Source organism: Odocoileus virginianus, chromosome 11, assembly GCF_023699985.2.
Source record: "Odocoileus virginianus isolate 20LAN1187 ecotype Illinois chromosome 11, Ovbor_1.2, whole genome shotgun sequence".
NCBI classification, from domain to species: domain Eukaryota; kingdom Metazoa; phylum Chordata; class Mammalia; order Artiodactyla; family Cervidae; genus Odocoileus; species Odocoileus virginianus.
In genome coordinates, this window is record NC_069684.1 from 27,703,267 (window position 1) to 27,713,645 (window position 10,379).

Below are 10,379 nucleotides of genomic sequence, written 5' to 3' on the forward strand. Positions count from 1 at the left end.
GGAGGGGGTATGATGCTTGGGCCTCTGTTGATGCCCTTGGGTCCCCCACCTCTGACCCTTACATGGGGATCCTTCCTATCTCAGCTGTTTTCAGCCTTGTATCCCCCTCAGGGCCCAGCTCATGAAGGCCAAAGAGTATGTGGAAGAAAAGTTAGGCACCAACAACTCTGTTTACCTGTTGTGTGGCCTTCAGTAGGCCACTGCCCCTCTCTGAACCTAGCAGAAGAACAACTATCATCTGTTGGGCACTGTGCTAAGCATCTTTATTATCTCATTTCATTTTAACGTCAGCCCCAAGAGGCAGGTACTGTTACTGCTTTTTATAGATTCAGAAACCAAGGCTCAGAGAGGTTAAGGAAATTACTCAAGGGAACACAGCTAGTTAGTGGCAAAGCCAGGATTTGAATTCGGGTAGCCTGACATCCAGAGTTTAAGTGCCATGCATGCTCCCTGCTCCTCACTTCTTGTAGAAGAATTGGGGCCAGGGAAGTTAACAGAGTTGGGCATAGTAAATATGGCAGGTCCATTCCTGGTAAATTCTGGAATGTGGCTCCCACCACTTTTTGTCCAAGTTAACCTGAGGCTGTACCATACCTATGATCTCCTGGTCCAGGTACCCAGCCCACAGGGCAGTTTGCATCCATAGGGATTGAGGGCCCCAACTCAGGGGTCCTTTGCCAGGAGAGACCTCACAGGGCAAAGGAGACTCCCAGCCAAGGGACTCCCAAACAGGTTGTGAGGTTCCGGTTGTCTGGGAGAGGCAGGGGAAGCACCTGGGAGGAGGCGGGACCTGGAGAAGGTTCTTGGAGGATTCCAGGTTCTGATGGAACTTCTCAGCAAAGGCCACCATGAGGCCTTTGGTCACCCAAAGGCTACTGCTTTGGAGCAGACAGAGTCCAGCCTAGGATTCTACTCCCTGTCCTGGGTGCACTGGAGATCGAGGAACCGACTGGCCCCAGGCTGGACCAGCTCATTCCTTGAACTCAGAAGCTCTAGCCCAACTTCTGATCCCCTGCTCTCCATCCTGCTCCCAGGAGGCACATTGCAGACTCGGTATCTGAGGTGGGGAAGTGCCTGTGGATGCCCCTCCCCCAGTACAGGACCCAGCCTCCGTCTGCCTGGGAATGTGCTTGTTCCCTCTGGGCAGGAAACTTGCCCTAGTCTAGGAGGAAATGGGCCAGTCTAGGTGGGCACAGGGCCAGCCCCTCGCCAGACCCAGATTGGACAACTGGGTTCCAACTCGGGCCTGATGTTTTTCCTGGAAGGTTCCCCAGCCTCCCAGCCCCACACTCTGCCTGTGACCTGGTGGGAACAGGGCTGGGAGGAGACTGGGCTTGGCGACCCTTTCCTTTTTATGGGCACAGGGACTGTTTTCCAAATAAAAAGTGAGCCATGTGAGCTGAAAAAGGATTCTTTTCTTATCTATTAAATTATTTTTGTGAGAAGTCTGACATGGGTATAAAAATCAGATCATTCTACTGAGGCATACCAAATAAAGAGAAATAGGCCTGAAGTCCGGAGGGCAGAAGAAATCCAGAAGGTATGATCTGGAACAGGAGCAGGAAGCTAAATTTGTTAGGCCCCAGACCACGAGATACCAGATCCTGGGCTCTGACCAGCATCCTCCTGAAGAGGTGGGAGAGCAGAGCCCCAGTTCCTGCTAAGAGGGGAAGGTAGCCTCTGGACCACCTGGGATTGGGGTAGGCCTGCCTCCTCGCTCCTAAGCAACACCCCTGCCAACCTGTGGCTTTTCTGAGCTATGGCATTGTCCCTCTGGCTGCCCCTTCATTCCTTTCCCCATTACTGAACATCTGCATGGGGCAAGGCTCTGGGCCGGGAGCAAGATGCACAAGTAGAAAGTGCTGCAAGAAAAAAAAAAAAAGGAAAAAAAAGCTAGTAAGGGGATAGAATGATGGAGGGCTAGGGAAGATATATTTGGTATCAAAAGCTTCATAACAAATGACCCCCAAATTTAGCAGCTTAAAAGAACAAACACTGGGACTTCTCTTATGGGCTGTGGCTAAGACTCCATGCTTCCAATGCAGGGAACCAGGGTTCAAACCTTGGTAAGGGAACTAGATCTCACATGCCACAACAAGAGTTTGCATGCCACAACTAAAGACCCCTGCATGCCGTAACTAAGACCCGGTGCAGCCAAATAAATAGATAAAAATATTTAAAACAGGGAACTTCCCTGGTGGTCCAGTAGCTAAGACTGTGCTTCCAGTGCAAAGGGGCCTGGGTTCAATCCCTGGTCAGGGAACTAGTCACACAGGCCACAACGAAGATAGAAGATCACCTATGCCACAACTAAGACCTGAGGCAGCCAAATAAATAAATATTAAAAAAAAATTTTAAACAGAACAACAGATACTTACTGTCTCACTTTTTCTGTGGGTTGAGAATCCAGGTGCAGCTTGGCTGAATCTTCTGGCTCAGAGTCTCTCACTGGCCACAGTCCAGGCGTCGGCCAAGGCTGTGGTGTCTACTGGGGCAGCGTCTACTTCCAGGCTCACTTACTTGGTTGTTGACAGGATTCAGTTTCTCATGGGCTATCGGGCCAAGAGGCTCAGTTCCTCTCTGATGGTTGGCCAGAGTCTCCCTCTGCCACATGGGCCTCTCCACAGGGCAACCTACAACATGGCATCCAGCTTCCCTTAGAGCAATCAAGTGAGGGAGACAGAAGACAGAGCAGGACAGAAGTCACCATCTTTGTAAACCAGTGTTAAAACCAACATCCCAGTGTTTTTGCTGTATTCTGTTGGTTAGAAGCAAGTGGCTGCGTTTAGCCCACTCTTGAAAAGAAGGGATTACTTGAGGTCATGGCAGAGGATAGGGGTCTTCAGGGGCTGTTTTAGAAGCTGCCTTCCCCAGAAGGCTTCTTTGAGAAGACCTTCTTTGAGGAGGACTGGCGAAGAAGAAAGCTGAGGGAGGAACACCCCAGACTGAGAGAACAACACAGGGAAAGACCCTGAGGTGGGACCCAGCTGGGAGAATCTAGGAACAGCAGGAACTTTAGCATAGCTAGATCATCACAGGATGCAGTGGCAGGAAGGAGGTCACGGAGGTGGGCAGGCACCAGATCGCTCAGGGCCAAGGCCAGCATTAGGACTTCATTCTCCTGTGATGAGCAGACAATGGAGGGTTTGCACACGGAGGTTACATTATCTGACTTAAATTTTTAGAAGATTCCCCTCCATGCTCTTTTTAGAGTAGACCGTATAGAAACAGTCAACCAGCTTTTGAAACATTTGGAATAACCCAGGTGAGAGGCTGGGGCTTGGGCCAAGGTGGTGGCCATGGAGGTGGCCAGACTGGTTGGGTTCTGAACATGTTTTGAAAAGCTGATAAGATACTCTGGTCAATTAGATGTGAGCTTGAGAGGAAGCGAGGAGTCCTGGAATTCCTAGCTTTTGGGCCTGAACAGTGGGTGAATGAAGTGGGGGCCTCTAGGGACAAGGCAGGGTTACCTCACGCAGGTGGGGTCGTCATCAATGGAAGATCCAGTGTTATGACCTGGTCTGAGGTTTAGGGAGGCCCTGCTGAGAAAGAGCCACAGAAACCAAGTCCTGGAGGTTGAGGGGGAGTTTCAAGGCCACGGGGGTGGTGGTGTAGCCCAGGTAGGTCTTAAGACTTCTGAGTGGCTTGCGGGATGGAGGAGGGGTCAGCGTGGCAGGAGCAGAGGGGGCAAAGGGCACAGTGGTGGGAGATGCAGTTACGGAGGCAGGCTGGGGCCAGATCACCAGGACAGGGGAGGGGTCTGGCATTTCCCCAAGACCATCGGGAGCCACAGAAAGGGTGCGGGCCTGTGATGACCACATGCTGCTTTAGTGAGATGGCCTAGCCTGCTTGGAGATTGGATTGTAAGGAGTAAGAGCAGGGCAAATCCAGAACTTCCCTGGTGGTCCAGTGGTTAAGAATCCACCTTCCAACTCAGGGACAAGGGTTCAACCCCTGGTCAGGGAACTAAGATCTCATATGCAACTGAGCCTGGACACCACAGCTAAGACTCAACACAGCCAAATAAAGTAAATAAGAGCAGGGCTAATTCAATTTTAAGGGTCCCTTTTAGGAAGAAGAGTACAAAATTTGTATGTAAGTGAAAATTGAGGTTGAGAAAGAAAAGCAAGATAAATTACTGGAACTGTAGAGACTTGTGTCAGTTCTCCTGACATCTCTCTGGGCACTTTGGCAGGAACACTTAAAAGGAAGATGTTTCCTGAGTGTAACCTAGCTGCCCTTCCCTCCTGGACCACTTCATAACTCCCAGAGACTGTCAGCTCTCATAGGGGCCATGCGAGTTAGGGAACTGAGCAGAAGTTTCATTAACTTCACAGTAAGCCTACCTCTGGGCTTCTCTGGTGGCTCAGTGGTAAAGAAGCTGCCTGCCATTGCAGGAGATGTGGGTTCGATCCCTGGGTCGGGACGATCCCCTGGAGAAGGAAATGGTGACCCGCTTCAGTATTCTTGCCTGGGAAATCCCAGGGACAGAGGGGCTGACAGGCTACAGTTCATGTGGTCATGAAGAGTCGGACGCAACCTAGGAACTAAACAAGACCAGCAACACAAGCCTACCTCCAGGGGGGAGAACAGTAAGGAGGTCAACTGGGGGCTGTAGCAGGGCCTAGGCCATGTTACACTTCAGTTAGGAGGGGTCTCAGGATTGGATTCCCACGGCCAGAGAGAGCGGTGGAGCACTGGACAGATGCTGCCAGGGGTGGGAGCTCAAGGAAGGGCCTGGGGTCAGTGGGGGCCTGGCGCTGGCAAGCAGCTGAGGGATTGGGGAGATTTAGGGAACACTCCCAAGTGAGTGAAACCAGGACGTCCTCCCCTGTTGACAGAAGGGGCTCTGACTTTCAAAGCCCGGGCCAAGGAGGGGCCTTTCCAGCCCACTAAGACTCAAGCCCTACCATGGGCCACCCTACACTTCCCACTGTCTCTGAAGCCGATGCTGAGTTGCTTATCGGAGGCCTGGCCGTGGGAACCAGTGGGTCCAGCCAGAGCCAGCTCAGGACCCTGGACCAGGAGGGGATTAAGAGCCAGACGTTGTTGTCACAGTCAGGTCTGGAGGCTGGGCCTGCCTGGCCTGTGTGAACACGGGCTTGGGGTCTGAGAGTCGGAACTCCATGTAACTATAACTATGGTTCAGTTACTCCCTGTGTGGTTTTTGAAAATTTCCCTACACACATTGGAGAAGGAAATGGCAACCCACTCCAGTAGAATTCCATGGACAGAGGAGCCTGGTGGGCTTCTGTCTGTGGGGTCGCATAGAGCCGGACATTACTGAGTGACTAACACTACACACTTGGGCTGTTCAGTTAAAATGGTTTGGAGCTGGACTGTGTAGGCTTAAATGAAGCTTCCTAACAGAGATGACCTTGAACAAGTTACTCTCTGTGCCTCAGCTTCTCCATTTGTTTAGAGGACCGAACGGGATGAAGGAGGTAGGGCACTCAGACCAGAGCCTGACTTCTAGTGCTGTGCCCCCTGCCCCCACATCAGTCTTGGGGAAGCCCTCTTGATGTGAAGTCGATGAACACAGTTGAGTAAGAGGAGCAGGAAGGAGACACGGGCTCAAGTGGCAAAGGCAGGAACGGATCTCAGGGAGGAAGGAAATGAAGAGGTCTCCCGCCTCCCTCATCCTGTCCACCAGACTGCTCCCCAGGTGGAGAGAGATGATGCATATTTGCATTTTATTTGCAAAGAACTGCATGAGGATTTAGCTGGCACTAGCGGTAAAGAACCCACCTGCAAATGCAGGTGGATGTAAGAGACACAGGTTCAATCCCTGGATTGGGAAGATCCCCTGGAGGAGGGCATGGCAACCCACTGCAGTATTCTTACCTGGAAAATCCCATGGACAGAGGAGCTTGGCAGGCTACAGTCTACAGGATTGCAAAGAGTCAGACACAACTAAAGTGACCTAGCACACACACATAAGGATTTATAACCCTGTGCTGCCTATTTTTTTGCATTATTTTCCCCCAGCCTTCAGGACAACCTTGTGAGGAGTTGATTGTTCTTTTCTGTATCTTCCTGGAGAAAACTCAAAGTTCAGAGAAATTAAAATGACTTGCTCAAGGAGGACTTCCCTGGTGGTCCAGGGGTTAGGAATCCATCCACCTTCCAGTGCAGGGGATGCAGGTTTGATCCCTGGTCAGGAAACTAAGATACCACATGCCATAGGGCAACTAAGTCCCCAGCAACCACTGGGCCTGTGCCACAACTAGAGAGAAGCCTGTCTGCCACAACTAAGACCTGATGCAGCCAAAATTAATTACATGATTTTTTAAATTGACTTGCTCAAGATTACAGAGCTTATAAATGGAGGAGCCAAGATCCAAATTCAAGTGGGTCTGACTCCAAAGCCCAAATTCTTAATGGCTCACTAACTTTGCATATGCAGCTACTTTAAGACCCTCTCCTCCTACTCATGCATTGTATTTAAATTACTGAGACCCTACAAAGTGACAAGCACTGTGCTGGCTGCTGGAGACAGAGAGTAGTAAATCACAGTGGGTAAAGCATATTGGTTCCACTCAGAATCCTTGAGGTGAATCTGTAGGATTGACGTGACTCCTGACACCTGGAGGAATTGGAACAGGCTTCTCAAAAGTGCTGAGACTAGTGCAGAGTTTGCTGGGAGGAAGGGAGTGATCAAGATTCATGAAGTGTCACCAGTATGCCTCATGACTCTGCTATAAGCAACAGAAATAGTTTTTAACTGGTTGAAGAAAAATCAAGAAAAAAGAGGATGCACTGGCTCCAGAGATCCAGTGGGAGGGCTTTCAGGCACGGCTGGATCTAGCAGCTTAAGTGATGAAATCAGTTATTCTCTTTCTCTATCATCTTTGCTCTGCTGTCCTCTGTCTTGGTCCAAGTGTTGGCAGAAATCATGCCAAGCTTGCATCCTGCCAGCCTGGGAAAAAGAAGTCCTCTTTCTACATACTTCTAGCCAGGAACTGAAAGTAGGGGTGAGGTTTTCCAAACAGAAATTGGGTGCTATTACCAGAATCTAGGAAAGGGATGCTAGCTGACAGGAACCATGATGTCTGTTAGATTCTTGAGCGAAACCAAGTCTTCCTTACCTTCAGCATTTTGTCCATCTTACTATGATATCCAAACCTCTGTCCTCTATATGATAGGAAAAGGAAAGGAACTCACCTAAACACCTACTAAGCATCAGGCAAGTTTATCCACATTCATCCCAACAAATCCTCACAGTGAAGCCACAAGAAGGTACTGCCATCCCAGAGTTACAACAGAAAACAGGCTCAGAGAGAAGTGACTTGCCCAAGGTAACAGACTGGCAAGTGACGGAGCTGGAATCACTCACACATACTGATGTTACCTCTATCTGTGCTTGCCCCTGCTGCAGCCTGCCCCTGCTACAGTGTGAGGAGGCCCCACTTCTCTGTACTGCTGCATCCCTGCCAGCCCCTAGCACAGCCCCTACACACAGTAGGGATCCAGGAATAAGTGTTGAACTGACCTAACTTCATACAGACAGAGTGGAGGATGGAGGGAGGGACAGGGGCAAGAAGCCAGGACTGGAAGGTCCACGGGTTTTCTGAGGCTGTTTGCCAAGGAATAGACCCCTCCCCCCACCCCCCCACACCACAATCCCAACCCAGATACATAACTTCATGCAGCTTCACAAGTGTGCATCCCTAGGCTGGGGCTGACAGCTCAGCTCTGACCTGGCTCAGGTCGAGCCTATCAAGGGGAAAGGCAATTGGACCAAAGGATACTTTCCTTCCCTGGGGTCTCTGGCTCCATGGGGGCTGCAGCTTAGCGAGCTCCAGAGGAGAATGAGAGCAAGGAGGACAGCTCCATGTCACTCTCCCCAGGCTTGTCACTGTTCTCAGATCTAGCTTCAGAGCAAAGGGACCCTGTGAGCTGAGAGTTCTGGAAACCAGGCAAGTGTGATGTGGGAACAGCCAACACTACTACTGGTGGGACAGCAACTCTGGGCCGGGCCCTGGGCTGCCTTGTCCCCAGCAGCTCTGCAAAGGGAAGCATTCATGTCCCCACCCAAGGATATCCAGTCCAGCTGCCCCATGTTACAGGTGAGGAAACAGGTCCTTGGGAGGGGAGGAACTTGTCCATGATCACAGCCAGCACCAGAGAGCCAGGAGTTAAGCCTAAGTCTGACCTCGAAGCCTGTGTTTTTCTTACTGCCTTCCTCTCCCTGGAATGTCCTCCCCTGTTCCTCTTGTGGCTGGTTCCTCCTCATCTCAGCTTAAATGTCACCCCCCAGAGAGGCCTACTTCCACCTACACCCCTTTCTCTGTCTTAGCCTCTTGCTCATTCCTCTATAGCACACATCACTGGTAATCATCGTATTAATTTTCATTGGGAATTTCCTGGCGGTCCAGTGCTTAGGACTAGGTGCTTTAACTGCAGTGGCCAGGGTTCAATCCCTTGTCAGGGAACTAAGATCCCACAAACTGCGTGGTACAGCCAAAAGAAACAAACAAAAAGATTGTTATGCACTGATCTCCCCTGTGGATACTGTTCTATGCTATGCTTAGTTACTCAGTCGTGTCCGACTCTTTGTGACCCCATGGACTGTAGCCCACCAAGCTCCTCTGTCCATGGGGATTCTCCAGGCAAGAATACTGGAGTGAGTTGCCATGCCCTCCTCCAGGGGATCTTCCCAACCCAGGGATCAAACCCAGGTCTCCCACATTGCAGGCGGATTCTTTACCATCTGAGCCACCAGGGAAGCCCCTGTGAATACCGGGACTGATTACATCTGACTTGATTCTTGGGGGCTCCATGACTCGAGCTGAGCACACAGTAGGTGCTCAACTCCTCTTTGGGTAGGAGGTGCCGTGTTCCCCAGCAGACTGGACAGCAGCAAATGTCCCCACTGCCCTAGATCTTGCTCTCCAACCTCTCACCCACCTCCCCTGCCATCCAGGGTCTCAACTTGTTGTTCAGGCTCTCAGTCATTTCTGACTCTTTGTGACTCCATGGACTGCAGCACACCAGGCTTCCCTGTCCTTCACCATTTCGTGGAGTTTGCTCAGACTCACGTCCATTGAGTCGGTAATGCTATCCAATCATCTTATCCTCTATCGTCCCCTTCTCCTTTTGCCCTCAATCTTTCCCAACGTCAGGGTCTTTTCCAATGAGGCAGCTCTCTGCATCAGGTGGCCAAAGTATTGGAGCTTCGGCATCAGTTCTTCCAGTGTATATAGTTCTTCTATAGTGTCTCAGCTGTCGTGACCGCGATAGATTGAATCTTTTTTGCTCAGTGGCTTAGGAGAAAGCTGCTCCAGGCTGGTAGGACAGGAGGAGGAGAGCAGAGTCTCTGAGCTGGCAGACAAAGGGCGTGTGTTCTTATCCAGTGCACTTCCTGGGTTTCCATTGCAGGAAGCCTGGCACCTGCCGAGGTGACATTGACACCGGGGCTGGTGCTGCAGTCCCTTGTCCGGGATACTCTTCTTCCCCCAGGAGCAGCGGCAGAGGTGGGAAAGAGGTGCTGGACAGTCGGTAAGTGGCAGCAGCTGGACCCCACGTCCCCCTTGGACCTGCCCTCTTCCAAGCCAGTCTTAGCTCAGAGCAGGTGTGGGAAGGCTTAGATCCTGCTTGGAGCCAGTGAGACCTCAGGCCCCACATCAACCCTTCGGTGCCTCACTGTCCCACCTGGAGGTGTGGTAGGTGCTCAGGGGAGGTATCATGGAGGTGGGGGGGGGGGGGGGAAGCAACATTTTTATTTGCTTTAAATAAGCTTCTGAGTCACAATGCACTTTAAAATGGAGTTCTATGGCTAAAAGTGTCTGAAAACCTCTGGATCAAACCTTCTTCCTTAGGGTCCTTCCTATGGCTGGCATCCAGTGGTTTCTTCCTTCTTCCTGGGGAAGGTATAGAGATCTTGTTCCAAGTGGTGCTTACAAAGGGAGGTAACCTTGCCAAGCAGGGGAATGAACCTGACCACAGGCTCAGGCAGCCTTGAATGCGAGTCTCCCGCTGCTGAAAAGAGAAGGAGTCACCTGTCTTTGCATCTTGAAGGGTGGAAGCCCCTGGGACCTGCAGGGCAGTGTGTGTACCCAGGGGCACCCACTGCTGTGGGTTAGAATTCAGCTCTGCTATTTGCCTCTTGTGTATGCCTTGAGCCTCTCTCTGCCTCAGTTTCCTCATCTGTGAAGCAGGAATAATCAGCCTTTTCCCATAGGGCTCTCCTGGGAATTAAATGGAAAGGTCGGCAGGCTGAGCATCAGATAGGAAGACCCTATGAACAGCAGCTACTGTTACTACTGTTGTTATTAGGACTGGCTGTGAGGATGGAATGAAAAAAGGGATGCTGAGGGGGATGGGAGAGGTGACCAAGTATGAGTGAGGGATTTAGGGAGGCAGGGTGGGGGAGGAAG